The 8,041-nt window shown below is 38.3% G+C and overlaps 1 pseudogene; it reads left to right on the top strand.

Annotated features, from left to right (window-relative positions):
- The first annotated feature begins 864 nt into the window (after window positions 1–864).
- LOC114263662 (putative polyol transporter 1 pseudogene) lies at window positions 865–3,826 on the top strand (annotated as a pseudogene).
- Window positions 3,827–8,041: the final 4,215 nt, after the last annotated feature.

The following is an 8,041-nucleotide window of genomic DNA, read 5'->3' as shown; positions in this document are numbered from 1 at the left end:
ATTTCTATCGAAAAATTATCAAACAACACAAAGTCCCTAAAATTTTCTTGTAGTGAATAAGGATCACAATAGTGTATATACATGTACAAAAATTTCACAAGTGACGCAGGGCAATTCCCATGTAATCGTTACACTCACTACACGAGGAAGACAAGAAGATATGGCAAGTCCTACAATAAAAATCCATTATACATCATTAAACATCTCAGTTCTAAATTCAATAACATCTCAGCCCAAGAATTGCCCTAATTTTAAATTTCATTAACAATGCCCTAATTTTCAGCATTTCCTATATGATTTCTGTGTACATATATATATATATATGTGTGTGTGTGTGTGTGTGTGTGTGTGTGTGTGTGTAAACAGGGACAAAGAAAGAGAGAGAGAGAGACAGTGAGAAGGAGACAGATAAATCGAGAGGGAGATACGTATCTTAGAGAGAGGGAGAGACACATGCGGAATAGGGGACATACCTGGGAGGGAGACTTCCCAATGATCCAGCACCCCTTGCGGTGATGGTGATGGCAATGGAGATTTTGGCTATAGAGAAGAGGGAAACAGTGTATAATCAATTATGTATGGGATCAAGGTTATGTATATATGATTTGTGTGTGTGTATATATGTATGTATATATATATATATACATGTATGTGTGTAAACAACGAGAGAGAGAAAGAGGGAAACCGAGAGGCCATACAGAGAATGAGACAGAAATTGAGAGAGAGAGAGAGAGAGAGAGAGAGAGAGAGAGAGAGAAAGAGAGGACATACCTGGGAGGGAGACAAAGTGATGATCCACAAGCCTTGCGGTGATGGCGATGGAGACAGAACAGAGAAAGAGGCGGGAGTGCGAGAGGGAGGGAAATGGAGCAGAGAAAGGGCAATAAAAATAAAACAAAAAAATATTTTTTCTCGACTAAATTTTGTTTTAGTCGCTAATATATTTATGAAAAATTAAATATTCCCTCCATAATTTCGTGCCTCATTTTGGCTACTGAATCACAGTCAGTAAACCTTTCAGATTTAGCGACCAAAATTGAAATAGTCTCCAAAACCCTTGTTTTGCACAACTAACACACAACTAGTAGCCAAAAACTGTGAAATTAGCAACCAAAATCATATTTAGTTGCCCAAAATGTCACGTTTTAACGACTAACAAATTATTGGTCGCCAAAAGACACTCAATTCCTACAACACATGTTTTTAGTAGCAAAATAGTAGACTTTTACCGACCAAAAAGGTTTAGTAGCTAATGTCTCTACTATTGGCGACAAACAAATTTTTAGTAGCTAATTGGTATACCTTTGGCGACTAAATTTAGTTTAGTCGGCAAAAGTAGTCGCCGAAGCTGTTCTTTCTTGTAGTGATTTTTTTAATTTTCTTATTCATTTTTGGGAAGAGAATGGAAAGGTGAAGCGTTAAAGATTCTTGAATAATACTAGAGATCATGAAAAAAATATCATGAAATGCATCATGAAGATTTTTCATCCTTTGATTAGTGTGTGGTGTTTTATTGTGTGTGAAATCCAAATGTAGAGAATCTTTCATGATATTTTTTTCATAATCCCTAGTATTAGTGGTTGAAGTATTGGTTGTCGAGTATGAAAACTTACATTTTTATTAGTGTTGTTTTTTGATATTACATTACGTTTGAAAAAACTATACTAAAGAATTTTTGTGTGTTACATTGATTGAAATTTTACGTTTCAAAAAAAATACACAAGGAATCTTGGACGTCCAGCTGGAAATCCTGATGGGCATCCTCAATGTCTATTCCTTGCTCAACCCTGCTGTAGCCAGAAGAACCTCAAATTGGGTCGGGATCAATCCTTATAGGCTTTGCCACCAACTACGCCTTCCTCATGGTGGGCTGCTTTGTTGCTGGCATCAGTGTTGGCTACGCCATCATGATCGCCCTTGTCTACACCACTGAGATCTCCCTTGCCTCCTCTCACGGCTTCCTCACCTCTTTCCCTGAAGTCTTCATCAACGCCGGTATTATTCTCGTTTTCTCTCACATTCTATACAAACATATATATATATATATAGGACTAGACTTCCTCAAATCCATGATCTCTACCCAAGGGTACTGTCTGGACCCTTGAATCTTACCACGAATCCCATTTTTATTATTTAGATTGTTCATTTTGTAACATGTTCATGTATATCAATCATACAAAAAAAATTAATCGATTCGATAATCATAACATATTTAATTTACATGATATAACTTCTCTGTAGTTTACTTTCGTGGACTACACTTTGCCCACTGTGGGCTTACAATGGATACACCTTAATAATACAAACTGTTCAATTTATAGGATATGCCAAGTAAATTATTTATATTGAAAATTAAATTAGTCAGATATTGATAGTCACACAATCTAATCACATCTTCCTTTGTAAAAATGAACAGCAATGCTAGGTATCATGAAAAGTCTTTCATGAAAATGATCATGAAAGATTTGTGACCTTTGGATTACACTTACAATAAAACACCACACACAAATCAAGATAATCTAAGAGTCACAAATTTTTCATGATCCTTTTCATGACAAAATTTTCATGATCTCTAACATTTCTCAAAAATGAATGGCATCTATCATTTTCAAAAATGACTCTTTTTTTTTTTCAAACGAAAAAGTGATTCAATTATGAAATTACTGATATTCAATTAACTTGATTTTTTATATGAATGATTTATTTGACAGATTTTAAAAAAATGAACAATTTTAATTATTGAGGTGGGCCCAAAGTGGGTCTCAGTTGGCAAATTGTACGGTGTAGTCCACTTATGGACTACCGAAGCTGGGTCATTTAATTTATAACCTTTGTTATCAAAAGAAATTTATGATTTATTTTTTAAAAAAAAACACTTATAACCTATTTTTTTTGAGACAAATGCAATAAATTAAATAAGTTAGATTATCAAATTAACCTAATTTTTTTTATCAATAATATATAAGAAGAACATTTCAAAATAAACGGTTTAAACACCCAAATCTAGCATGAGTAATGTTACATCAATTTAAACTCTTTACTAAAAGTATGCATGTCTAAATATCATTATTTTTTTTGCAACCAATCACATTTGATTTCTTATATTTTTAATAAGGTTGTTACTATGTAGTGAATTATTCATCTAGCATAATGGCGATGGAATGAAGCGTGGGATGAAGATATTTTGGATTCAACTCTGTTTAAGTTTAATTAACACATAACACTTGTAATTTGTGTGTGATTATTACAATTTGAGTTTTGCACGTACATGAAGTTAGTTTGTACGTAGTAAAAAAAAAAAAAAAGTTGTGTTTGGTTGTTTTAGGTATATTACTGGGATATGTATCAAACTTTGCGTTTTCGAAGCTTCCACTTCACTTGGGACGGCGATTCATGCTCGGAGTCGGAGCGATTCCCTCGGTTTTCTTGGTGGTGGGGGTGCTCGCCATGTCAGAGTTGCCACAGTGGCTCGTTTTACAAGGTCAACTCAGCGAAGCCCAGCGAGTTCTGCAAAACATATCGGACTCAAAAGAGGAGGCTAAAAACCGGAATATCAGAAGAGTACAACGAGGACGTCGTTCAGCTGCCAAAAACCAGTCACGGCAAAAAGGTCTGAAAGGATCTCTTCGTCCACCCGACACCAGCCATCCGACACATCCTTATTGCCGGTATCGGAATTCACTTCTTCCAGCAATCGTCCGGCATTGACGCTGTCGTTTTGTACTGCCCAAAAATATTCGAAAAAGCAGGTATAACTAGCAAATCTCACAAGCTACTCGCCACGGTGGCCGTTGGATTTGTCAAGACTACGGGCCCAAGTGACTAGCTGTGCACCAAGGATCCTCTAGAGTGAAATTTCCCTAAAGTTTCCTAAAGTGCTACATTGTGTGGTTGAGATTTACTGGCAAGTCACATTAGAAAAATTGATGTGACTTGTCAGTAAATCTCAACCACACAATGTAGCACTCTAGGAAACTTTAGGGAAAAATCACTCTAGAGGATCCTTGGGATTATATCAATGAATTTTTCTCTCTCTAAGGCGGTTACAACAGGTGGGGCCTTAATTCTCTTCATGCTTCATGGGAGTGGCCATGGTTGGATGGATATTCTTTTATACGCTAATTCCGGAAACACGAGGTAAAACCCTAGAGGAAATGCAGGTCTTGTTCGGTACCTTCTTTAATTGGAGGTCTACACTCACTAAAAGAAATGTCACTTTTGACTATTAAAATATTGATCGTTAAAAGTCCAATACTTGGTCGTTGAAACGATTTAGCGACTAAAATTTCTTGTCGCCAAACTCGTCGCCTATACCCTGTCGGCGATAGTATTGGCGATTAAACTTTGTTTGGTCACCGAAAGTGACTATTTCGCTACTAAATTTGTTTAGTCCGCAAATGTTATATTTCTGCCATTAAAATCTTTAGTTGCCGAATGAGACTTTTGGCTACTAAAGTTCATGTAGTCGGGGGAGGTGTCACTTTTAGCTTAAAGAATTGGTCACCAAAAGTACACATTTGGCGACGAAAAATTGTTTAGACGGCAAAACGTGATTTTGGCGACTAAATTGTTAGTCACTAAAAGTACTGACTATTATAGACCAAACATTTTGGTCAGCAATAGAATACATATTTTTAGCGACTAAGTAATTTTTGTCGTTGTAACTTTTGCCCGCTAAAAGTTTCGTAGCGAAAAACCTCTTAACATTTACTTCTTCACTTTTTGCCACCAAATGTTTTGGTCCCCAAATGATACCATTTGTTTTCCGTAACTAACAAATTTAGTGGCCAATAATTTTGTCAATATATGTTTCGAAGAAGGATTTTTATGTCATTTACAATATGTAATTTTATTTAAGTGCTTTTTTTAATACACTATAAAGACTTATCTTAGCACTTTTCCTCAATTTTCATTGGATTTGGTTTCACAAAGCAAAAATGTTAAATAATAATAATATTTTTTACATAATATAAACATGGGTGTGAATTTCGAGAAAAGTTAGGCATCATGAAATTTTTTTCATGAAAATGATTATGAAAGATTTATGATTCTTGGATTATCTTGATTAGTATGTGGTGCTTTATTCTAAGTGTAATCCAAAGGTCACAAAACTTTCATGATTATTTTCATGATTTATTTTTCATGATACCTAGCATTGCTGGTGAATTTCATATGTTATGGGTGAAGAAAGGAAATAGTATTGGTGATGGTAAACGTAACAGTAACAATAATGGCCATAATCAATTGGATACAACTAACGGCTAAGTTAAAATTTGATTACAGATAGACCCTAAACAGGCACTAGAGTGAGGGTTTTTGAAGATCTAAGGGTGGAATCTGTTTTAGTTCTCCTAAAGAACATGGTTCTAAATCAAATCCCAAACCTAAGTCTAAGCAGAAACAAGAATCAAATGCAGGAATCTCGAAACCAAGCAAGAAGACCAGAAAAGAAACATAATTCAGAAATCAAGAATGAGGCAGAGAAGAAGAAAATAGATATGGCCACATCGAACAACAAAACTTGTGAAGTAGGTGTGTGCAAAACTGTGTACAAAAACCACTAGTAGCACAATAAATAGATTCAAGAACAAAAAGTTTATTCGCGAAATCAACAAACATAGAGCATGAAAAATGACAAAAAACAGAGTACAAGTATGAGTGATTACAGATACAGTGAAGGCATGTGGCAAAGAAGCATATTGAGAAAACAATAAAGAACTGATAGAGGAAGAAGAAATTAGTAACTTACTAGTTGAAACCGAGGAAACGAATGCCGGGATGAAAATCGCCGGAGTCAAACAATGTGAATGACTGGAAACAAACGAGGAACTCGCTGGAGGTAGGAATGGCAACGGGGCGGGGCGGGGCCGGGGATCGCACTCCCCGTCCCCGATCCCCGACGGGGAACCCATCAATCCCTCCACCCCCGCCCCCAACGGGGATCGGGTTTCCCTGACCCCGGAAAATCCCCGTAGCCCCATTCTCTCTCTGTTTAGCTTTCTCTCTCTCAATAATAAATCATCAACCCAATTTTCATCATCAAAAGACAACATCATCAAACACAAAAACAAATAATAATAATAATAATAATAATAATAATAATAATAATAATAATAATAATAATAATAATATGGAGACAGATTACAGATTACACAGTGACACACAAATACATGTATATACATAAATAGCGGGATCTGATCTTCTCATATTTGAGATGTAAGATCTGCGGTGGTGCGGAGGAGATGGGATCTACTCAGATCTGCCCAGATCTGTCGTGGTTGGAACCGAAGCGGAAGTATGAAGGTTCGACGGTGGCGCGGAGGAGGAGGCGACGGAGAAGGAGGAGGCGAGGGTGTGCGTACTGCCGCGGAGGAGGAGATGACGCCGTCGCCACTGGGGAGAGGAGAACACACTCGCCGTCACCACTGGGGAGAGGAGATTACGTCGTCGACACTGGAGAGAGGAGATTGCACTCGGATCGCCACTAGGTAGAGGAGTGAGTGAGAGAGTAGAGAGTAGAGAGTAGAGAGAAGAGTGAGTGCGAGAATGGACAGATCGGAGGACATAGGGATAGGGGAGGGGATGTATATGTGAATGAATAAAGGGGGTACGAGGGTAATTTCATTTCGGGGTAGAACCGGGGGCGGGGGCGGGGGCGGGGCCGAGACCGGGCCGGGTTCGGGGCTGTGATAGCTATCCCCGTCCCTGCCCCGAAATTGATCGGGGATTCAATTTTAAATACCGTCCCCGGCCCGTCGGGAGTATTTTTTGGGAAAAAACCGCTCGTATCGGGGACGAGGGGTCGGGTCCCCGTCGGGCCGGGTTCAAATTGCCATCCTTAGCTGGAGGAGGTGAATGGAGCAGTTCCAGAGCTTCGAAGGGCTTGGAAATGGAGGTTTGGGAACTTTAGAGAAAGAGTTTGAATAGAGAGAGAGGAACTTTAGAGAGAGAGAGAGAGAGGGAGTTTTGTCAAAAATACGAAAAGACGATAAACCATAATGAATTAGCCTTGGACGACGTGCTTGTCAGGCGGCGTGGGCAGAAGCGACGCAACCTGATAGCGTATCAAGTACGAACCAATAAGGAAACATGTGGAGGAAACGGTAGAAAAGACTATGCGTGACAACTCATGCACAGTTAGAACTCTTAAAATTCTTGAAGTAATGAGGCCATAACCTCGGCTAGAGGAATGACCTCGGTTTAGATGCTTAAAAAACTTGATTCTTGGTTCTTGATCCTTGGTAAAGTGGACAGCTGGGTCCTAGTTAAAAGAGTCGACGAATCATGATCTCGGTCAAAGAGAAGAATGAATTTTTAGCCGACATGTAATGTGGACAAACGATGTAGGTTCTATCACCTCAAGTTGTCGACGTAATAGAACCTAGGGGGTAGTTATGGGGAAGTATTTTGTGAATGACAGCACGTGGCTAAGGTGGCACCAACGCGTCAGCTAAGGTGTCACGTGGCTTGGTCACGTTGTCGAGATGATCTCAGCTAGGCTGAGGATATTTGTGGATATATCAGAATCTGAGATAAACAGATAAGGGATAAGAGTTCTAGAATAGGGGAGGATCTCAGTCTAGATAATGATAAGGCTTAAGAAAAGTTTTATCTGTATCTAGTTGCGGGTCCAGGATGAGCATTAAGCCTGAGTCCATTAAAGTGAGGCTTCTAAAAAGATCAGGTCACTGCTGGTTATAAAAGTAAGACACTCTCGTAGATCAAAGGTAAGTTCTTTCTTATGAGTTTAAACACAATTTGCTATTTTTGAGAAATATTGATACTGACTTGATCGTCGGAGTGCCCTTAGGTGGATGAACTACTGCTGGATTCTCATCTTCTTGTTACAGGTTGTTGGGCTTAATTTATTTTGCCGGTGCTCTCCAGCTTAGTTCCCCTTTTGGTTGTGTAGTCGGAAATCTACACCCACAAGAATACATTACAAATAAAATCAGTATTCATCCAGAAATGATGATTCCTATGAAAATCTAAGAAATTATTTAATTATGTTACATTTCATTTTAATGAATCAAACAGGCTT

Source organism: Camellia sinensis, chromosome 3 (genome assembly GCF_055761805.1).
Source record: "Camellia sinensis isolate YWXY chromosome 3, ASM5576180v1, whole genome shotgun sequence".
NCBI classification, from domain to species: Eukaryota; Viridiplantae; Streptophyta; class Magnoliopsida; order Ericales; family Theaceae; genus Camellia; species Camellia sinensis.
Note: the sequence above shows the minus strand (reverse complement) of the source record. Positions and strands in the feature narration are given on the sequence as shown.